This window comes from Sphaeramia orbicularis, chromosome 5, assembly GCF_902148855.1.
Source record: "Sphaeramia orbicularis chromosome 5, fSphaOr1.1, whole genome shotgun sequence".
NCBI lineage: Eukaryota > Metazoa > Chordata > Actinopteri > Kurtiformes > Apogonidae > Sphaeramia > Sphaeramia orbicularis.
The window spans coordinates 33,550,477-33,574,855 of NC_043961.1; the positions used below are offsets into that span (position 1 = coordinate 33,550,477).

Genomic DNA, 24,379 nt, shown 5'->3' on the forward strand with positions numbered 1-24,379 from the left:
TTGAATTAAGCAAAAAAAAAAAATCTTGAATTAAACAAAAAACAAACAAACAAAAAAAAAAAAAAAAAAAAAAAAAATTGAATTAAGCAAAAAAAATCTGCAGATCGAACAAGTGAAAATTATCTTGGTATGATTTCTTGAAATAAGATTTTCAAGATCTATTGTCTAAAAATAAGTTCTTATATCTCACTGAAAAATTACTCTTTGGGTGATTGTCTTATTTTAAGTGTGATGAGATATTTTGACTAGAAATGAGAAAAATACACTTGGTAAGATTTTGATTTTTGCAGTGTGGTACTGGTTCTGCTGACACATGCAAATATGTAGATCAGAATAAGTGAAAGGAAACATGAAAAACTAGAAAAGACCTCCGCCAAGGCAGATCAGCCCAAATATCACCAAAATCCACATTCCCCCTTAATCATTTGTTCCTTGTGCCAGTATCAACATTTCCTGAAAATTTCATGAAAATCCGTTCATAACTTTTTGAGTTACCTTGCTAACAGACAGACAGACAGACAGACAGACAGACAAACCCTGATGAAAACATAACCTCCGCCATTACACTTGGCAGAGGTAAATATCCATATACAGAACTTCAACATATTTTCAGTTAAATCTAAAGAACTAACCAAGAACTAACTTTCATGTTTGATGTCATCACTACACTGGCTGCCGACACAAGTGAACATTCAGTTTCCTCTTTCCATATTGACTTTACCGTTCCATTATTAACACTCATTCACTGACGCCAACTTGATGCTACCCATGACATCACAACATCAATAGTAGTACATATGAAGCCTAAAAATGTAGGTCAAAACAGTGTGTAGATGTGTGAAATATTTTACATATGCATGGAGTTAGTTTTGTGTTGATATGCTGTAAATAATAATAAAGTCATGAAACAAATGCATAAAAATCAATTATTACTATTATTACTGAACATTATTATTATTACTGAACAGTTATTGATTATTAAGGTACTAATGAGCTTGCAACAAACTTGTAAAAGAATTCAACATTATTTATTCATAGGTGCACTGTGTAATATTTTGTGGTATTTATCAGTATGGTTGAGGATTACAATAAAGTGAATATGAGTCACCTTCTTTTTATTATTTTTTACAAGTGGGTAAGAGAGGTGGTATCTGCAAAAAAAAAAAAAAAAGTACAGAAACATGGTGGACTCAAGATGTTGACTTTGAGGTAATTTTACACTAATGAAAATATTATTATGATTATTATATTCCTTGCCAGATTTCCAGATACATCTCCCTAATCCTACACACATCCCCTTTAGGCTATGTTTATGTAATGTCTGAAATATATACAAAAGAAAAGAAAATCTGTCTGATCAGTAATTATACTATTAAATTGTTGGAATAATGTTTGGGGCATTTCAATTCAATTTCAAAGGTAAATGCATTCTATAGATATTTAGTTTAAGCTAAATTTAATAATGTGTATAAAAACAGACTCAGCTATTGGTCCATGTGAACAGTATTTCACTTTACAGAATCCCAGTATCTTTTATGAGAGTGTTTTTCTATGATTGTATGGCATCTCCATGAACTTTCTGGTAAAGTCATCTAGAGTTTTAAGAAAAAGTTGATGTTGTCATTTGGCAATTGTCACCCTGATTACAAATAAAATGGAGAAGTTTATTATGGTTATAGGTGCTTCTATGAAACTGGGTTCATTTTGGTACCTGGCACTTTGTCAGGTTTTTTAAACCCAATAATAAAAGAGAAATTTAGACATATTTCCTCCAGGATGTACCTAATGATGACCTCAGATAAATGCAAAAAAAAAAAAAAAAATTATACTCTTGCTCTGAGCCATCCCAAAATTAATGAATTTTTAATATAATATTAGAGCCAAAATAGGACCAAAATTTGAACAGGAAAAACTACCTAGTGCATTTTATCTTGAAAACATCGCTTGAAATGGTCTTATATACTGCTATAAATCCAGACACTGTGCTAAATTTGTTGATCCTAGTGGTTTTCCTAATCCAGACATGCAGATTTTTCACGAATTGGCAGTTTCATTCCAGGTTTTGTGTGTAACCCATCGTGTCCACTGTTGTTACATGCGGAACCTGCCCATTTAAACACAAATAAATCAGGACTGATTTCGCAACAGTGGTCATTTTTGCGAAACACTCTGCTTTGCATAATTAGTTTGACTCCCAAAATGTACCTAATAGTGTCACCGTAATACTAGCGCAGAATTTTTGTGTCCTGTTTACCGTGTTACGCGCAGACTTTTGTATTAAAAAAAACAAAAACAATATAGAAATGATATAAAAATGTGTTTTATCTGAAAAATAGTTTCTCTTTTATGTCAGTAAGTATTTATTTTTAAAATAGACCCAAAGTGCTTCCAAACTTGCTTCATAATATTAGCCTATTAGTCAGAATTTTTAGCCACTCTGTCCTATTTTTAGGGACCAGTTTCATAGAAGCACCCTTATATTTATCTAAGCAGAGTGAAAAAAAGGATTTATTTCTTTTATCACCATCTTAATTCTAAGTAATCTATTGTACAGTTGTGTCAGTCATGTACTTGGATACATGGGTACTGAAGCCTATTTTTCAGTAACTTTACTATTTCTGCTAAGACACAGCTAACCTTTATATTCAGGACCATGATGGGTGTTTTTTTTTTTTTTGTATGGCCTCTTTACAAAGGGACAACAGTACTGTCATGTAAAATCTGTCCTTTGTCTGACGGGGAGAGTCATCTGCTGCCTGATCACTATTGATCATCTCTGCAGTGAAGAAACAGATGGCCAAGATCTCCAACTGTTCTCTCCAGCTCAGCGCACTCAGGAGAACTGACAAGATACGAGGATGCATCCTACCCATACAAGTGAGAGAAACATCCTCACGCACTAAGTCTTCAGATATGCTTAACATTATCAAAAGTGTGCTTTAAAGGACGACTGTGCAGTTCAGAGTGGAGGAGGAACGCCAGCGGCAGCTCAGGAGACACTTCTCAAACAAGTGCCAGGTTTGACACACAGACTAAAAGCAGCCCGATGCTTTTGAAAGGCTTCCATTGACGTGTAAAACAGTAAACAGAATCTCAACATGATTGTCTTTCAAATGAGAAGATAACAGCACTCCACCTGACTGAAAATGACCTGGGGCAGGAGGACTGAGTCAATAAAACACTCCTCTCTCAAATGGGCCTCTGACAAGCTGGAGCCTGAAGAGCAAATGTCTACTGCAGTTAGAAAAAAAAAAAAAGAAAAGCAATTGGATTATCATTAAGGAGCTTGTGAGAGTTGTATTTGATGGTTTCAACACCAGACCATGAATTTCAGATACTCGTTCCTCTGTTCATCACAAACATTTGTAATTTATGCATGTTTGTCTTTCTGTACTTGCAATTGAAATGAAACTAAGTGCAAATAAATTGACATCCATATTGTATCAACAAACGAGTGAAGTACTGTGCCTTCTTAAAAACAAATGCAGTGTCCAATTTATGGGATAAAGTATGTACAACTAATATGAATTGAACAGTTTGATTCTCTGAGAATTTGTCATTTATTGTTATAAGTTCACATCCACCTCTTAACCCTTCATAGGGCACTCATAGAAATACTATGAAATTCTAAATTTCATACTTAGTGTGGTATTGGAGGACCTAACAAGACTTAAATACTGTTGTGAGGTAGAAAATCAAGGACAGTGAAGTTACCATATTCAGTTCCTTCCACATAAGTGGCAAAACAAAAAAAAATCCAAGAAGCACATATAAAAAATACAAGAAAAACACATGTAAGGTAAAAGGAACATGTATTTTAGAACATTAGAACATGACTTCTCAAACATTAGACTAACATAAGTGCTGATCCAGACCCCTGTCCACATCCACATCATCCCTTTGAACATCATTCCTTACATTGGTACCACTAGCGGCATCGTACCCATGGTGCCACTGTACGAAAGCATGAGAGGCTAAAATCGCCCAGCATACCTTACAACATTTGAATACGGACATAAAATTGTGCCTAGCAGATAGTCAGGTAATGTTTCTATTCATTTGGCTAGTTTGGCAGCGATCGGGCCTGTGAAGGCTGAGGAAAATCCGTACAAACGCCCCCCTGTGCTGCAACATCGATCGATCAGACACAGAACGTGCATTATATTGTAGGGTTACTTCATGGTACCTAACAAAGCAGGTACACTCACTGTTCATACAGAGGTGGACCTTACAGACCCTGTAGACCACATTGGACCTGAGATTGTTGACTCACTGTCCTCACTGTTGCTGTCACTGTCTTGTAATGTGCGCAGAAATGGCCAAAAATAGACACTTGCCCGATTAAGGGTTAATAAAACTAAGCTACAGCTCCGATTCCAACATTGATCGACCACTTTCATAAGTTCCCGTTCTTACAGTTACGTAGTGTAATGCAATACGGAGTGATGTAACTCGTGGAATGTATTTGCCAGCAGAGCAGTGTGTATTGATATCTGTTGTTCAATATGATGTCCAGTTCTTGTCAACAGTCAATAAGCTGCAACTTTATCTGATATTTGACAAACGACGTACAAGAGAATTCAATACTCAAGATGCTGAGCAAAAAATGGTGCCAACTTGTGTAACAAATTGTTAAAAGACAGAAAAATAAGCATCTAAAATAAAATAAACTCTTTTAGTGTTGAATTCTTCCCCATCCCTTTTTGCAGCACTGTACTGCTTTACATTTTGGCTGGTGATCTGCAAACAAAGAGTCAATCACTGACAATAAATGCTTCCTTTTCCCATAAACAAGCATTAAACTGCAGCCCATTTTACTGTCAACTGCAGTATAATCCTAACAATGACCCTGCCCCTTATGCACATTATGATTGCATCCAGAGTGGTTTCTCCAATTTATAAAACCAACCTTAAATAATGGATAAACCAACTTTTTACACAGACCATTTCCATGTTTTTCCTTTCATATTTTCACGCATTAAAAGTGTTTTTACTGAGTATTAGTTTACCTACATGTTAAATACTGTTCACTTTCAATCTAAAGTTAACCATTAAGTCAGATTAAAATGACAGAAGTATACAATTAGCACAAATTCCATGACGAACAATTACCTTAGCCACAGCTTGGGTATGCACCTACACTATTCCACAAACATTATAAGCACATTTAAGTGCTGTTTAAGCCCTGTAAAAAGTGACTTTATTTCCATTTCCATTACGCAACCTAGGCATGTTTGTCGTGAGTCATTTATTTTCACTGCATTTATAACAAAGAACATGATCAGTCTGAAAACAAAAACCTATCTATGGATGTTACGGATTACCTATAATGTATCTGTTATCATGACCTGGATGGTTTTTACAGCAGGTTCTGTACATGCGGAATCACAAAGAAAGAAAAAAAGAAGAACAACATCACAGAATATATTAGTATTTAGAGACAGTGAAGTTAAAAGATGACATAAATAGTCTTGTAATGCCACTTATGAGAAATCTACATCCTGCATGCTGCCTGCTGCCAGATTGGTACTTTAATGACAGAATAGTAAAACAGGAGGACAGAGACCACTAACAGCTTCCACATGGCGCTTCCACTGAGTCCAACAGGCCTGAGGAAAATAAACTGTGAGAAACTTGCCAAATACTGGGACAAACAATGGATGCAGCGTCAGAAGGAAAGACATTATTGCTTTTCCATTTTGGTCCCATTCAGTTTTATCATCTGGTGTCAGCATCACCTTCTTGGTACAAAACTGAACAAACTAATTCCAATTCTGCAAACTCTCATTGCATAAGAACTTTGCAGGGAAACTGTGACAAAAAACAAGACATAATTAAAATAATCGGTTTTCAGACTGAGTTAACATTCAGCTGCATTTACAAGTTAGAGATTAGAGAAGATGAGAAGCATTGGATCAATACAAAAGCAGAGAAAAAACCCTGAAGAATCCAAAACAAACTAAAATACTTTATCAGAGTTTTCTCTGCTATAAGGCTTAAGTGTAACGCCCAAACATAAGCCAAATTAATGTAAATCTAATGCAGAGAGCATCACAATGAACTAAATGACTTCGAACAGATCTATTAGTTGGAGTTGGCCCTCAGTTAACTTCTTTTGTTTCCCGTTTTTTGTTGTTTGTTTATTATCTATTCTAATTTCTCCAATTTTTTGTACACAGATATGATAATTGTGCTATCAAATGTTTGAATTAATGCAAAATTAAGCATTCTCTACTGCAGTATTTTTCAACCTTGGGGTTGGGACCCCACGTGGGGGAATTCAAATGGGGTTGCCTGAAATTTGTAGTAACTGATAAAAAAACAAAACAGAAAACAACTTACTAATAAAAATATATGGTGAGTTGAGAGAGACAATCGCAATCCATAAAAGACATGACAAACTGTGAAGCTGAAACTGAAGCACAGTGGTACTGTTTATCTTTCAAATGTTCATTGTGGTCGGTTTCAGATGCTGCAGCTCTTTCATAATTCATATTTTGAGTTTTTGTTTGTTCAGTATTAATTTGCAGTTGGACTGACTGTACATATCCTGACCAAGGAAAATAAAATTCTCACTTTGTGCAGTAATCTACACCTGGCTTTTCTGCCTCCATCCATAATAATACACTTTATATAGTCTAAATGTCATTTAAAATTAACATTTATCTGCAACATAGTATAGCAAACTATTACATGATCAAAAACAAATTCATTTTAGCAAAAAAATATCTTAGTTTTGAATGTCTGGGGTCGCCAGAAATTTATGATGTTAAAATGTTGTCACGAGCCAAAAAAGGTTGGGAATCACTGCTTTACTGCAAAATGTAATATTTTCTTGCACAAGCATCCCCAAACCCCCTCTGTTGTGACCCGAGTCTTCTACAGACTTATGGGAAATGTTGTAATTGTGTGTGTGCATGTGCGTAAGTATGTGAAAAACATGCACAGTTTTTAGTCAAATAATAATGTTTTCATGGGGCAGGATCAGCAAATTCCATGAACCCCACACAGAACCCACATCACCTAAGACCTCCAGGATTTTAGGGGAAACCCTGTACGATGATATTTACTAAAGTTATATTATTTACACAGACTGACAAATATTTAGAATATGATCCATAAAAACCACAACCCTGGTATTATTTAGTCCAAAAACCTCCTTCATGAGGCTTGTAACAAACATTTCAGCTCTAAACGCCGTAAGTTTTAACTGTAATTATGCTTTATCTCACAGTGTAAATACTGTTTTCATTTTTGTACAGAAGTGGGATATTCATGTGGTGTCCAGGAAGGTTGAAGGTCAGGGTTAATGTCCAGAACACTGACCCTGGAGCCGCTTACCCTTCAGAAAAGTACAAGTAGCTTTAGTGTGTACATGGAGGTTTACCTTGACTAGCTGAAGTTGAAACATTTTACCCCCCCCAAAAAGCCTCCCTGTTGTGTTTCTCATTAAAATCTACAGCCTCTGGGTTAAATATGCATGAGATGGGACGATATGATTGATGTTGATTAGAAAGCTAAGAGACGCCTCTGGCTTTTTTAATTTAACCAAATGGGGAGTGTGCATGCTGGGTTTATGGCCTCAGTTACAAATGCCGTACTGAATAATATATCTGGTAGGCTATCTTTTATTGAAATTATTCATACATTCTCGTTGTTGCTACTGTCTTTGTTCAACTTCTCATCCTACTGATACATAAACAACCTTTAAAGTGCACAGACATTTAACTGTTGTTGAGCATGTACTGTAAATGGGAAGAGAAGGATCTGTGAGGAACTAAAGAGCACCAGTAACATAAAACAACAGCTGACTTAACAACGTAAGGCCAAACACACAATAGCACCAACAAAAAAACACACTGCAGAACAACAGAAGGCACAAGCCGTCAATGTTGATCACAGATTACTCATTACCCCGTGAGCGCTATTCATGTCTGGTTCTTGAGTTACAAACTGCACAATGCAACTCCACGCCGGCGCTCCCAGAGGAGCACTGAGCACCTTGGATCATGTTCACCCCGTTTCTTTACTGTCCCCGTCCAGCACAGATTTAACCACATGTGAAGTAAATCTCGCCCTTTGTTGTTCTCCTTCTCTCTTTAATCTGGCCTGTGTTATTTGTGCGACAGATGTGTGACCTTCAATTATGTAAGTGCTGAAATCACAAATCAAGTAGCTGCAGGTTTTGCTTTTTACATGCAAAACAAAATGCAGTCATGTTGTATAGAAGGAATACTTATCAAAAGCAGAGGAAGGAAGTAATTTTCAACTTTTTACTCCAAGAACATTTGAACACAAATATTTGTACCTTTTTTACTCACATTTCCAACACAATAGAAATGTTTTTAGTTGTAATGCATTTTGGGGGATCTCTATTATTTATAATTACTTCACATCTCACCGATATCACACCCAATTTCAGCCTAAATGGATACGACAATAACACAAGAGACGAAAAAGGCAAAAAAGACAAAAAATGATGACAAAACAAGAAAAAGTAAACAACAAAGGTAGACTCAACTGCAGAGAAAAGATACCAGGACACACTGAATTTAGCTAAAAAAAATACATATCACAATAAGATATTATATTGCAATAAATATCATCGCAATAAAAAAAAAAAAATCGGTATTTTGTGTTTAGTATTAATTTTGTTCACACTGTACTTATGCTTACTTAATTTTACTCAATGCTGACAATTATTATCATTTTTTTTACATTATTGTTATTTTAAATGTTCTACATTTCTGAAATGTTTGTCATGTTCTGACGGTAAATAATCATTTTAAACTACCATCAAGTAAGTAACCATTTGGTTTCTTTATTCCTTACTCAGAACAAGAGAAAGCTCAGCACTAAATTTAACCTCCTAAGACCCAGGAAATGTCAGCAAAGTGCAAGCTTTTTTTTTTGTTTTTTGTTAAATAAGTACCTATATTGGAAACATCATGATGCAGCAGTTTTTTCAGATGCAGTTTTTAAAATTTTTATGGAATGTCCTTTGTGGTGGACAGTTTTCTTTTCTTTCTTTTTTTGGTATAAAGTTGTGAAACTCTTGTCTACAAATGTGGACAGAAACCCCATAGCTGGGTCTTAGGAGGTTAAAAGAAATATTGATGCATCCCCCCTGTGGTTCTCCTGGTAGAACACATCCTTCATGGCTCAAGACCTGATCATGTGACCTGGGCTCAATTCCCAACCAATGCATGGCATCCCATCTTTCTCTCTTCCCATCCTTCCTGTGTCTCTGTCTACTGTGTACTATCTCATAAATAAATAAATAAATAAATAAATACTGATTTGACCATCAGCACTAGGTGGTTCTACAGGCTGTGAATGTGATATGTCCTCATATTTTGTCTATATGGTGTGTCTTAATGGTGTCATGAAAAGTGATTTGCATGTTGGAGTGAAGTTAATGTTAATTATTATTCAGTATATTATTTGTTTTTAACCCAAAAGACCCAGTGCTACTTTTGTGTCAGTTCCCAAATTACATTTTCTCTATATCTAACCTTTCTTAAGTGATTTATTACCATTTGTTACAATGTTATCCTCAGTATTTTGCTATTTTTAAGTGAGAATCATACATTTTCTTATATTTAATTTACTGATCATGTAGATGTTCGTAAAAGCTCAGATTAAAGTTGAGGGTTATTATATCTAAAACAGAAAACTGCAGAAAACGTCACTTTTTTTCAGTAAAAAATATATCACTAAACTGAACATAAACCCAGTATGTCCATCTGCTGTCATTTATCAAAATTCATAAGTTTTACTGGTGAATCAATGTTGTAGAAGATGACAGTGTTTCTACGTTCACTACGGAGCCTCTGAACTTCCAAATGGGTCATATCTGATAACCATGAAAAGATGATAAACACCAATTATTTACACGTATTGATAGGATTAATGGATCAACAGGTATTAAACAGTTTACCTCAGTAGACGATTTTGGTCGGTGATGGATGTTTGGGTCTTTATGGGTTAAGTTGAGTTGTTTAATTTTTGTGTATTATAAAAATTTGATATGAGGTTCAGTTACCTTTGCACAGAAACAGAGTGCATTGGTGGATATAAATGAACACAGTGCATGATGGTTATTAGACACAGAGGGAGGAACTGATGAACACACATCCTTGTCTGTTCCTTATGCTCTACAAACCGGATCACAACAGTTCTCTACAAAATCTGGTTTCAATACATTGCTTCCTGTGGAGGCAGGAAATAGCCATCATTTCTGCAGTCAATTAACAAAGAACCAGTGTGTGCGTTGACCTTCTGATGGCTTCTTTGAGATCAGGGGTTTTACCTCCAACGCTGCTAATTCAATTAAAAGCTGAAAGGACAAGTGAGAGAAGAGGGGGCAACAAGGGAGCATGAAGGGCACGGAGTTAAGGCCAGGGTGTGGAGGATGTGTGCAGAGTCATGGAAGAGGGAGTAATTTCATGGCACACAACCAGCAGGCAGTCTAGCAGAAAAGTAAAGACAGCAGACACTGGTACGGAGTGTTGGGCAAACTGCTGGAGGGGTTAACATCGGAGTTATATTGAATGACTTAATACCCAGCTGAAACGCATCCTCCTCTGTCCTGGCCTCGGGTGGTGTTTCTCTGCCTTTGGTTTGAAGCTGGAGCTCAGTTACAGCTGCAGGAGCACAACACTCATTAATCTTTGTTGCTCTTGAAATATCCTTTAAAGTCTTGTGTGGTTTTGTTTTCTGCAATAACACACAGTCTGCATGAGGTGAACTACAGGCCAACTTAGTGCATTGTTCAAGTAACATTCAAAAGTGCATTTAAAGGTCAAAATCACCCTATGTGTAAGTATGGGGTATTACAACCCCAAATACATAAACTCGAGATCCAGTTTCATGTCTAAAAATCTGATCATGCACATTAACATCTCACAGTGTTTTGCATTATATTAAAAGTTATAGATGTTCAACAGTTACAAATATCTTGACAAAACTGACTAGAAAAGTGCTGACAGCAGAGCAGGATATTCTAACTCCAACTGCAACTCTGTAAACTTTACAAAAAACTCAATCCCAAACTGAGACGTGCACTCCAAGAGGAGGCCCTACAGACCTGTATTTCATTCAAATGCAAATGCAAAAAGGCAATAAAAGCCCAGGCTCCACCCATTTTGATGGATATACTCCAAAATTTAATGGTTTCGTCCATCATGAACAGATGTCTATGCATGCATTCATGAAAATGAGCAATGATTTTGCATAATCCTGTGATCACATAACCTCCTTGGCAGAGCTAGTAACACCAAACTTGGAACAGGCTTCATGTCTAAGTGCAAAATCATTTTGGGACAGTCATTTTGGGGATGTTAAAAGTTCTTTATGACCTTCCAAAACTAAGTCCTACTGCAGTGGCCTCTTCTTGGACCCCCTCCCGCTGAAAAACATAAATATAAGATGGAAAAATGAAGCTAAAGAATTGCAGGGTTGAGCCATCACAGACAGCCTCCCATTTGTTTACATATTTCTGCTTCCATACAGCGGATAGCAGCAGCTGGGGAAAGTCAGGCGTGCTTCCTATTTTGGAAAAAAACTTCGTAAAAACAAACAATTTCCACACAAGAGTGATGACGGTAGGGGACTACCCAGCTACTTCTTACAGATATATAGTTTAGTAAAAAATAAAAACAGCTTTGAGTGATGCATAACCACAATTTTTTTCTTCCCAGATTTGGGACAGTGCAGTGATCTGCAACTGTGGTGATTAAAATGTGCTTCACTCAGGAAACTGGGTGGGCGACCTGCACTAGGAGAGATGTGTGTGTGCGTGTGTGTGTTACTTGATATTAATGAACTGAGGGTGATCTGAAAGGAGAGGTCTAGTCATTACTACAGTAAGCAGAGCTCTTTATACTGCATGTCTGATCAGAGCTATTTAATAGTTGCACGTCTGCAGCTCCTTCAAACGCTGCCTCATAAACTCCTCTTTAATCTTTAGGTTTTATGTTTACAAGCATAGATTGTTAGTACTGATACATATGATGGATTTTATGCTCTCCTTGTTGCTACATCCATACCCTTTATGTCTGTCTTTACTCTTTAACTGGAGACATGAAGGACTTGAAACTGGAGGGAAATTAAAAATACAAATTTTGCATCAAAATACTGAATCCATCATTAGGAGACTGTAGCTAACCTGGATGTTGGATCCTTTTTAAAATCATTACAACCCTACTGTCTGTTTGGAATGAATGTACTCCATGTGGATATCACAAACCAGGGAGCGCTTTGAAATGGAAAATGTGTTTGAGATATTCAAGGACTGAGTTTTCCCAGAAGATATCAGATAAATATTAAAAAATCATTAAGACTCAACACTTAAAAGCTTTCTTTGGCACACAGTTGAGCCTCCCCCACCTCAGATGGTTGTAGATTTGGCAGCAAACCATTGCTCCCTTTCTCGCCCTCTGTCTATGAACCCACATGTGTGTATTTCATTTACTTGTGCCAGTGTTTAGCTCTGGGTGATTTGTCCCTCACCTTCAAAATGCTGACCCAATACCTCAGCAAAGTTTTCTGCCTCTGAGTTGTCCTGTCTCTGCTCTGGCTCCTCTGTTGAATAGCTCAGAAGCTGATGCTGCAATAGCTTAGATTTTTTGAAACAGTCGGGGTCTGGAAAATCTGATGTCTCCCCAGGCCTCCAACTGAATGATTCAACACTTGAATATATACCCTTTGGCTGCGGTGATGTCAGGTAGTCTGCCTGTTCGAGCATTTGCAATGAATCACAGAGTGTATTCAACGTTCCATGCTGCTTGGGCAATGTTGTGTTTGGGCCAGCAAATTTTGAAAGTAAAAAAAAAAAAAATGACACGAGCATGTGCACTTCAATAGAAATACCTGAGCAGCACTAAGACCTCAGAACTGCACTGAAAGTCCCAGCTGCCTCTGTCATCATGGCTGACTTCGATGCAGCTGCAGCATTTCTGTCTGTAACCCAATCTGAAACTAAACCTCCACTGTCTCAGAGTCCCTGCACACTCACGTCCCACAGGACAGAGTTACCCCACTCACTGACCCCCAGTGACCCCTGTCTGTCAGAGGTTCGATGCCCTGAGTGGGAAACTGGGCAAGGGCAGCTCCACCATCTGATTCCCTCCAGAGGTGAGCTATCAAGGGACTAACAGTCTGTCGTCTGCATAAGGGTAAAAAAAAAAAGGCTGGTGGGATATCCCTCAGCCCCCTCCAGGTGATTAATTAGGTTTTTGTTCTCTGTGAGCAAATAGAATATCTGCAGTTTATGTGATATATAGGGTGTCCATAAGGTTTCTTTACAATTTAACAAATTTATTACAAAAGCAGATGAATAGACACATCTGTGGACATTATTACAAAATGAAAATAGATATTGAAGATTTTTTTTTTTTTTGCCTCATTTTTGCCTATAACGCCAAATGTGTCATATTTGATACATGAGTTTTGAAGCCCTCTACATGATCAGTGTGAGAGTGACACTACAAGATTGTCATTAATTTTGAAAAGGAATTACCAATTGGACATGTTTGTGTTACATTATGTTTGTGTTTGTTCAAAAATAATATTTGAGCATTGAGACCCGATGTGCCAAATATGGTACAAAATTGAAACTCATACATGGAAATTGATATTTAAAAAAAAAAGGTTTTGGAGAGTTCAGAAGGACCAATAAATGCTCCAGTTTGAAAGAACTGGATTTTTTTTGTCAATGATTTAATGGTTCAGGCTTTACAGGGTTAATACACCTCCATATGGGCACCACTGGGTGCACGAAGCACATCAAGATGGCACTGGATTTCTTATCATGTTGGCTGTAGCATAGCCTCATCAGTGGTGTCAATGGCATCAGTGATCTTTGGCCTCAGGTCGTTAATGTCCTGAATCTTGGTTCAATACACAATATTTTTAATACAGCCCATCAGGGGAGTGACATCTGAACCAGGTGTCCAGGGAACTGGGCCCTCCCTTCAAATCCATCGGTCTGGAAATGTTTGATTTAGGAACCCACCAATATGCAGTCCCCAGGTAGATGGTGGAAAATGCTAGTTGGTTGAAGGTCATCCAATTGTAGTGACACATACGGGGGGGGGGGGGGGGGGGGGGGGCTGGCTGAAAAGTTCATAGCCTGACTAAGAAGGAGTTATTCCACAGCAATGAAACTTGGCATACATTAAATTCAACTTTTCCTGATACTAACTGCATGGTTTCCTTCCAGATGAACCCACATTGGATAAATAATTTAGGACTTTGAAAAGTACTACAGACATTTCATGAAAATGCTGCTTTTCACCCCTCCCTTGTTCTCCCTACCCACTCTTGAATTCAGCTTCCTAGTTTGCACAGTGATAAAGCTGGAGAATCATCTCCTATAGCAACCATGTCAGCATGAATGTCCTTGGGAAGCTAACCCCTTTTTCTACAGACATTTGATAAGACCACAGGTGCCACGGATGGTTCACCAAATGTCTCTGGTAATACTTCTCAAGTCCCTAAATTATTTATCCAGTGTAGGTTTATCTGGAAGGAAACCATGCAATTAGTATCAGGAGAGGTTGAATTTAATGTATGCCAAGTTTCATTGCTATGGAATAACTCCTTCTTAGTCAGGCTATGAACTTTTCAGCCCCCCCCCTTGTATTCAGTCAAAAGGTTAAGGTAAACATTTGCAGTAATTGATCTCTTGTTGAAGAAAACGTAGATTCAATGGCACATGATCCCACAATGTGATCAAAAACACATGGAATAAATCTGACTAACATGTCTCATCAATTACATTTGTAATATTTTTTAAATTGTAAAGAGACTTTGTGGACACCATGCATTCTGAATAAATATACATACATACCTATATGCATAATTTTTTAACATTCAATCATGAGCACTCACTGTAAATAGGAAGAGAATGAGTTTGTACAAGTATGAAATGCAAGACAGTCAACAAACACAAATGGAATAGTCAAAGCTACACTGGAAAAAAATAAAAATCTTACCAAGTGTATTTTTCTCATTTCTAGTCAAAATATCTCATCACACTGAAAACATTATATTAACATGAAGACATTATCACCTAAAGAGTAATTTTTCGGTGAGATATAAGAACTTATTTTTAGACAACAGATCTTGAAAATCTTATTTCAAGAAATCCTACCAAGATAATTCTAACTTGTTCCATTGGCAGATTTTTTTGCTTGAATTAAGCAAATAAATTCTGCCAATGGAACTAGTGAAAAGTTACTCTTTAGGTGATTATGTCTTATTTTAAATGTGATGAAATATTTTGACTAGAAATAAGAAAAATACACTTGGTAAGATTTTGATTTTTGCAGTGTATCATCGATCGTCACGGTGTATTGATCGATTCACAGTGCATATGAGCAACAGGCAAGAAAAGATTCCACCTTTAAGTTGTTGGTAGCTTTTGAAAAGCAAGGTGAACTTAATTATTTCTTCTACCATTCAATTCACTCAACTGACAGTTTCCTCATGTCATGAATTTGCAAAGGATTGTTGCAAAACTGTGTCTACTAAATTTGACAGCTTGTATTCAGAATGCCTGCAGGAAAAGAAAGCTTGCATTACGCTTTAGATAAACTAGTAAATTTGCATATAGAGAGTGCATGTGGAGACACATTTTAGCACCTCATGTGAATTAACGTGTCCTTTGGTGACTGGATCATGAAAAATATGAACTGATGCCAAGTCTGAACAGGGTTCTCATCTAGAATGTCACCTCAAGATTTGCAGGATCTTTCAAATATGGTCCATAATCTTTTTATTATTGTGTTTGAAATTTTATATATGCACTCAAACCAGGAATAACTTTCATAGTTAGGGTGGAATTGATCCTAAAGCCCCTATGCTTCAACCGTCCCCTTGCTTTGCTTTGTATTCCCTTAACTTGTGCAAACACAGAAGCAGACATGGGTCTATTTGTGTATGTGGATGTATACTTTCAGATTTCCTTACCTGCACTGCAAAACCCAGTGGATTATGCTGAGCTTTCTGGGGACTTGACTTATATATAGTGGAGTAACAGTGAACAGTGGCCTCTTACTTTGAGAGCATTCATTCTGGACTTAATGCTCTCCAGTCAGAGAGGAAGGACATAAATCTACAAGGGACTCAACAGATTTATCTCTAAAGTAGACAGGCTTAATTTATGAATGTATATACAGTTAGAGTCTGTCTAGGTGAATATGGTGCCTTAGGTCCTGAATAAAAACCATATAAAAGACACAGAGTCACTGAAGTCTACCAAAAATAGCTAAAGGTACCTGAAGCTCTTACTCACTTCGAAATGCCTTGGGCGGCTCGGCATGGACAGGACAAAGTACTGCACTGCGAGGTTGATGTACGCTGTGCGGTAAGAGTTGATCTTCTGATGACCCTGCACCAGTTTATACAGCTCCAGACACATCAGGCCCGCCACTGCCGCTGTTGTGGTAGCTATGGCTGGTATGATCCTTCCAGCAATGAGTTTACTCTGTAAAGGAGGCAGAAAAAGACTTTAAATTTAACATCAAGTCCTACAGAGTAGGAAAAGAATGAGTCACATAAAATAAAGTATAAATAGAAACAAATATTTAATTATGTGCATATGATGACATGACTAATACACTGTGATGTTGTTTGTTGTGTGAAAAAAACATGACATAATAACAAGTTTATAAAAAAGGCATCAATACTGTACTGTATATCAAGCTCATTGTCAACTATACTGTTGCTCATAAAGTTGAAATAAAAATATTTTTACCTCTTCTCATGATATAAGAGTAAAAAATTGGTTTATTCTTGATTAATAAAGTATAACTGGGACTATGTAATCGTTGCACCAGGTCAAAGGTGATTACTGATAAAAAAAAAATAGGAATGTGTCTGAAAACAAAACTATTCCAACTTTATTGACAACAGTGTAGTTACAACATAAAATGTTGCAATCACAAATGCAATCAGTTCATCATATAATATCATATGATAATACCTGTTCTGCTGCAAAACAAGCTTGTGCACTTTAATAATTCAGCTTAAAAGTTTTGTTGTTGAATACATGACTTTTACACATAGTTTAGCCTGGCTAACAGAATGTACTCTGTTGAAATAAGTGCAGATTTTTTTGTTGCACAGTGGTAGGATTGGCATTGTCTGTCCCTCTGTTTGGAGCCTGCTACATGAAACAACAACAACCTTTAAGCTAGAACTACTCACTGAAACTGTCAAGATTTGACAATATGCAGCATTTTCTTATGATGGACATCACTGATTTTAGTACCATCACATATTTCCTCATGCACACATGTTTGACAAAAGCAACTTCCATCAACACCATTTTGTAAAGGCACTGACAGACAGCAGTTAAATAAACAATACAATGGGGAGTGAGGACAGTGGGGACCAGTGTGGAAGAGATGCATGTCTAGACTCTAAAATGGAAGAGAGTACAGGAATGACTGGCAGGTAGTTTGGTTCATCTTATGAAGAAAATCTGTGTCTTAAGAAAACCAGCTACTTATAGTCTCAGTTAATACACGCAAACAATAGACACAGCTACAATATGAGATATACTTTTATGAGGCGTTTCATTTTACTTTCATCAAAAACAAATGCTTTAAAGAACAACTGTGCTGTATTGTGCCGTGCAAACATGGAACAACCCTGCACTATGTTTAACTCAGATTATTAGCAAGAGCAACTTCAAATAGAATCTAAGAACGACCATTATTCAGAAACAAATCAGTCTAGGCTACATATGATCAGTATCAATTACGTAATTTAATGAATTTGTCATTGGTATTCTTGTTTTGATGTGACACTATTGTGATGCTTGAATGTCTTGTTTGGGTTCTTTTTTGTGATACTAATAGGTGTAAGAACTACAGATTGCAAACATGTTTTTTCATGTTTTTTTTTTTTTTTTGGTGTGCAAACCCTAGGGAGAACAATTGTTACTGGAATAATAATGGGATCCCAAGTAAGTTAATTAAAAATTCTCCAGTGCTTGGGCTAGCATTGTGTGGTGCATAGGTCTGACTATGTGAGACTACTGGTAGTTAAGTATTGTTACTTAAAGTATTGCTACATTTAATTAAGAAACAGACCAGGAGACTGATTAAAAACCAACAACTTTTTTTTTTTAAGTTTTTGTTATGAATACCCTGACATACTACCTAGTCCTTACATAGATGGTAGATGTACTGTATTGTTGTGAGCATGCTAAGTAACTCCAAAACAAGATGCAACACGTGGAAATCTGTATGATTGTACAAGGATAACCCTCTTTTGTCTCCGCTCACCCCTGTAATACCCATCCCCCCTTTCTCCATCTGTCTTGGCCGTGTCTGTCTGCAGTAGCGGCTGGTACAAGGCCTGGCTCAGGTGTCACCTCCCAGGCGACAGGTAAAGTGCTGTGATTAGTTCTGCTCCAGGAACAATGGGTGAGCAGGCTGTGTCTGTGGCTTTAGGGCAGGTGTGTGCAGCACCAACTAAAAACACAATCCTGAGGGAAAAGGAGGAGGCAGAGAGAAGGAGGAGGAGAAGGTAGAGAGGTCTGTGGTATTTTTAAAAATCACCCTCCTCCATCCCCAGCCTCATCCTCTTTAATGTACCTGTTTTGAGTAGATGAGGGAAAGAATGAAAATGTTGACCTTATGCCGATTCGCTGCAGGGATGTCGTAGTTCTCTGCCCTCAAGTTGGAAGCAGCGCCAATGAAGTCCATGTGGAAGTTAGTGTCATCATCCTGTGTAAGTTAAACATGTATTAACACTACAGCTGGAAAAGTAAAAGCAGGTAATGTGCACATTAAACCCATAAAGACCCCAACAAAACTGGTGACCAAACTAACTACTGATTTAATCTGTTTACTATTTGTTAATCCACTAATCCTATCAATACATGTAAATAACTGGTGTAAATGCAGTTGTCATTTTTTCATGGTATCAGATAGGACTCATCTGGATGCTCAGAGGCTCCGTAGTGAACAATGGAAACAACACGGATTCACACAGTAAAACCCATGGAGTTGGATCAACGACAGTGGTTGGACACACTGGGTTTATGTCATTTAATGATAGATTTTCTTGAAAAAGGTCAATTTCTTTGCAGTTTTCTCTGCTTTTGATAATAACCTTTGAATTTACTCTGAGCTTTAATGAACATCTACAGGGTGGGGAAGCAAAATTTACAATGAACATTTAGTTGTTTTTTCTCAGCAGGCACTACGTCAATTGTTTTGAAACCAAACATACATTGATGTCATAATCATACCTAACACTATTATCCATACCTTTTCAGAAACGTTTGCCCATATGAGTAATCAGGAAAAGCAACGTCAAAGAGTGTGTGATTTGCTGAATGCACTCGTCACACCAAAGGAGATTTCAAAATAGTTGGAGTGTCCATAAAGACTGTTTATAATGTAAGAAGAGAATGACTATGAGCAAAACTATTATGAGAAAGTCTGGAAGATACTATTAAAGAAGAATGGGAGAAGCTGTCACCCGAATATTTGAGGAACACTTGCGTAAGTTTCAGGAAGCGTGTGAAGGCAGTTATTGAGAAAGAAGGAGGACACATAGAATAAAACATTTTCTATTATGTAAATTTTCTTGTGGCAAATAAATTCTCATGACTTTCAATAAACTAACTGGTCATACACTGTCTTTCAATCCTTGCCTCAAAATATTGTAAATTTTGCTTCCCCACCCTGTATATAATCAATTAATTAAGAATAGGAAAATACATGATTTACTCTGAAAAAAGTCATAACTAAAAAGGATATTACAATAAATTGTGATAAATCACTTAAGAAAGGTTAAATGTAGAGAAAAATTAATTTGTGAACTGCCACAAAAGTACCACTGGGTCTTTATGAGTTAAACACACCTGAATATTCAAGATCATAACTAAATACTAAACTAAATGCAATATTCAGACTTGTATGTGCTGGAAGATAGATTCTGTCCATTTAAATGCTATATTGTTTTTGTCTTAATTTGCTTTTGTTTTTGTTTTATTTTGTTTCTTAGCATGTTCGAAATAAATAAATAAATGAAATGAAAATGAAATGAAATAAGCAAAGCCATATTCCATCTATCTCCATGCCAACTGACATCTCCAACAATGTGATATTTAGTTTGCCTCCACTGAGCTTTGAAGTCTTTGTTTCTGTGTCACATAAAGCACTCTAATACAGAACATGGTCACCCCATCAGTATGCAGGGGTGGAAATCAGATTTCTGTTGTGATCGACGCGGCCAGTGAAGTCATGCCTCTGCTGCTGCGGCTCTACAAAGGCCACGAAGATGACTGTCACTCAGGGATGGCTTTAGGGTTCGTGAGGACGCTTCGAGCTGGCAACCTGAAACCCTCCTACACACATTCCACCTACCTGCACATGTAGGAGGAGAAAGGGGTCCGCGTTAGCTTCAAGATGAGCAGGTGACATTTGATAAGCGCCGAGTTACCTCATACACCTTGATAACGGGGCTGCCCTGAGTCATCAGATGCTTTTAACAGAACCTCATTTAGCCTGAATAAAAGTGATTTTCCATCTCGTCTTTCCGTAGTAGCTGTACCTTTTGTGAGGCTACTTGTAGTCCTGTGTAAAGTCTGGTTGCTTTATCAGAGCAGTTTGTTCTTTCAGCAAGAAATTCTTGAAAGTGGGGACAATATATGAGTACTATTGTCATGAAATGGATACAATTTATTTTGTTTTTTTTTTATGTGAGTACGGTTTTGAATTGGACATAGTTTATTTTTGGTAAGAATGTTACTGCTAAGAAATGACAGTTTATTTTTGTGCATTATTGTTATGAAACGGATAGTGTACTTTTGTTTTTGATATGTGTATTATTGTCATGAAAAGGACAAAATTTATTTTTGTATTTTAAAATGTGTGTTATTGTTATCAAATGGACAGAGTTCATTTTGTTTTTTTAAAATGTGTGTTATTGTTATCAAATGGACAGAGTTTATTTTTGTTTTTGATATGTGCACTATTACTGCTGTGAAAAGGACAGTTTAGTTTAATGTGAAATGCTTCAGCAAAATGGACAGTCTATCCTTAATATGTACAGCAATTTTGTGTTTTTTGCATAGTCAGATTAGTCTGATATGTGAGGATTTTTGAGTCACTTAGGAAATCTGACATAAGAATTTAGGGTTGGTGAAGGATGGGGTAAGGGGGCAGGAGATTATAAATTAAACTTCATCCTGCTTCTTTTCGAATGTTTGACTTTCTTTTCATATAATTCTTTTGTGGTTTGATTAAGCAATATTCAAAATAAATAAATGAACAAACAAACAATAAGCCACTAAATTTGACATAATATACTGTTGCATCAAATCACTCCTTTCTAAAAAACAAAAACAACAGTACAACCATTTTCTGTTTTAGATATCTGATATTATTACCTGTTCTGTGCCTGAGTATCATTTTGCAAGAAAATGGGGTACTCCAGTCATTACCACTTTGTTTCCTACATGACGAAAATGTATTTACCAGAAATGACAATCTGTGGGAACACAATTTCTTTTTTGTTTTGGAAGATTTCATTGGTCCTCTGACACTTCTACATATCAACAAATCTCAGTGACTTGACATAGACTGATAAGTTGTTGCCAGGTGGTGTGATGAGAGTGTGAAGAGTGGCATTATTTGCACAGTTAATGTGTTTTAGAACAAACCTGACCTCAGGATTCATGTTGTCTCCATTTTGAGTTGAGTTGAGTCCACAGTTTCTGACCAGAGGTGTGTGAGTGTGGCTCTCATGAATAAGGCTTATAAATTAATCAGTTCCATGTTCTTGGTTGACTGAGGTGTTACTTTTGCTACTTTTATAAAAGGGTATGGTATAAATTATTTATCTAGCCACAAGATGTTTTAACAATGAGCATACTGTAGAGTACAAGGAGGCTTTCATTCATGAATCTGAGGAAGTGCAAGGCTGTGGGTCACTGAGGACCAAAAGATGGAGAGAGAAAGACACATTCAGGAGATGTGAGTTTAACTCCTGCTAAGCACCAGCCGCCGCTCTGTCTGTGGCGCAGGAGGCGTCGCTGCACTCTTACCTTCTCAAAGTCGATGGGGTACATCGGCTTTGCAGGGTTTTTCAGAGATGATGAGGCCAACTTTGCTTTCAGCTCCTCAAGTTTGGCTTTTCTGAAAACAAAAAATTGACAGTAAGGACATGACGAATGAAGTGATGGCAGTGAATACCACCAGGTTAATAACTACCTGCATCATGACTTCCCTTCTTTTTGTCCTCCTCCATCTCCTCATCGGTAACATGAATCTTCACAGATGATTTTGGGGTGAAAGCAGGTACACTGACTGTCTCTAAGACTTTTGCAATACTAGCGCGGTCTCTTGTTCCTTTAACCTCCATGGATTTGTCGGTACAGATTAGCTGCTGCCACCACATAATCCAGATGTGTCGTCTAAAACACATCATCAAAACATGAGCTCTTAATATAATGAACTCTGATGCTGATGTTTTAACAAAGAACATAAGGAATCATTTCAACATCAGCTTTCAATGATGAAAGATTACACATAAAACCAGAGGGAAAAAACCTCTAGAGAGAAAGAACTCAACTACAAAGCACGATTTTGCAATTTATATTATTATCATACATCACTGACTATAAAAAAAAAAAAAACAACCTAATTAAATTGAGAAATCGTGCATCCCTGATATATTGTTGCATCAAATCACTCTTTCTAAAAAAAAAAAAAACACTCCAACCTTTTTCTGTTTCAGATATCTGATATATTATTACCTGTTCTGTGCCTAAAAGTATCTTGCTAGAACTAATATCATACGTCACTGACAATTCTACTATGAAAATGAGCTATGGATGTCAGAATAATAGAACTTTATGTCCAGATGTAACTGGATGATAAAACTTTAACGCACAAGTTTGTTGAAAACTTTTAAGTCTGAAAGTCATTTCAAAGATTTTAACTTTGATTTTTCTGTTTTATTTTTAGATATCTATTTAATTACTTATATTCCCAGCACTACTCCTAGGGAAGCAGTGATTTTTATTCTATTTATGTCCAAATGTATCAAAACAATAACATTATTTTGACATTTTACATACATAGAGGGGTCAGATAAAAGGGTGAAATGCAGATAGATGATGGTAAAATTAAATACTGACATAGAGAAGATGGGGAAGGTGAAGTAATTTTATGTGTGAGAGAGATAATATAATGTAATTTGAGATATAATACTGTAACATGTTCATTGTATACAGACACCATAGCTGGAGTACTGTCAATTTAATACCTCTTAATGTAAGAGCTTGTAGAACATGTACTACACTGCATAAATCAAAATCTTACCAAGTGTATTTTTCTCATTTCTAGTCAGAATATCTCATCACACTTAAAATAAGACATAATCATCTAAAGAGTAAGTTTTCAGTGAGATATAAGAACTTATTTTTAGACAATAGATCTGGAAAATCTTATTTCAAGAAATCTTACCAAGAAATTTTCCCTTTTTTTTTTTTTTTGCTTAATTCAAGCCAAAACAATATCTGCCAATGGAACAAGTGAAAATGATCTTGGTAAGACTTCTTGAAATAAGATTTTCAAGATCTCTCACCTAAAAATAAGTTCTTATATCTCACTGAAAAGCTACTCTTTAGGTGATTATGTCTTACTTTAAGTGTGATTAGAAATTTTGACCTCGAAATGAGAAAAATACACTTTGGTAAGATTTAGATTTTTGCAGTGTGTATGTTTTATCAAGAATCTGAATATGTGTGGAGACAAGATTATAATCTATGTCTTTTTAGTCCTTAAGTAGTGTAAGTGATAGTCACGATGCTGATAAGAATCTATTACGTGATCACGATTGTGTGTGACTGAGACTCACTATCAGACCAGATAAAGAAGGAATGTAAGTGATCGACCCAAATACGTTGGTATCTGGAGTCATTCCTGTCCACTGTTTTTGGGTCCACATCAGGGTTCCTATTGGATAAAGAAGACAAACTCACTGGACCCGATATTACTCACATTGTTAGGGTCAAAGGTCAGTGGCTGAGGGCATCTCTTGGATCCAGACCAGAAAGGAAGGCCATTACTGGTCACCTAAAGAGAAGCAGAACAGTGTCATTTTATCATCTAACAGCTTAAGAAATCACAGCAGTTTCTAAAATAGTGTTCTAGACGTTCTATACCATAGCATACCATTGTTCACAAAAAACTATAGTAGCCTGGTAATCAAACAAAGTACTTTTGTGTGTTTTACATGAATCAATGGACAGTGGGGACACTCCGTCAGTAAATCATCTGATAAAAAACCCTTACTGCGCCTTTTTAACCTTCCAGACTAATACTGTTATCAGCTATGTGTTGAC

General features: G+C 36.7%; 1 pseudogene; it reads right to left on the reverse strand.

Annotated features, from left to right (window-relative positions):
• Positions 1 to 24,379, reverse strand: part of LOC115419711 (ubiquitin-like modifier-activating enzyme 1) — a 51,620-nt pseudogene that overhangs the window by 12,155 nt on the left and 15,086 nt on the right.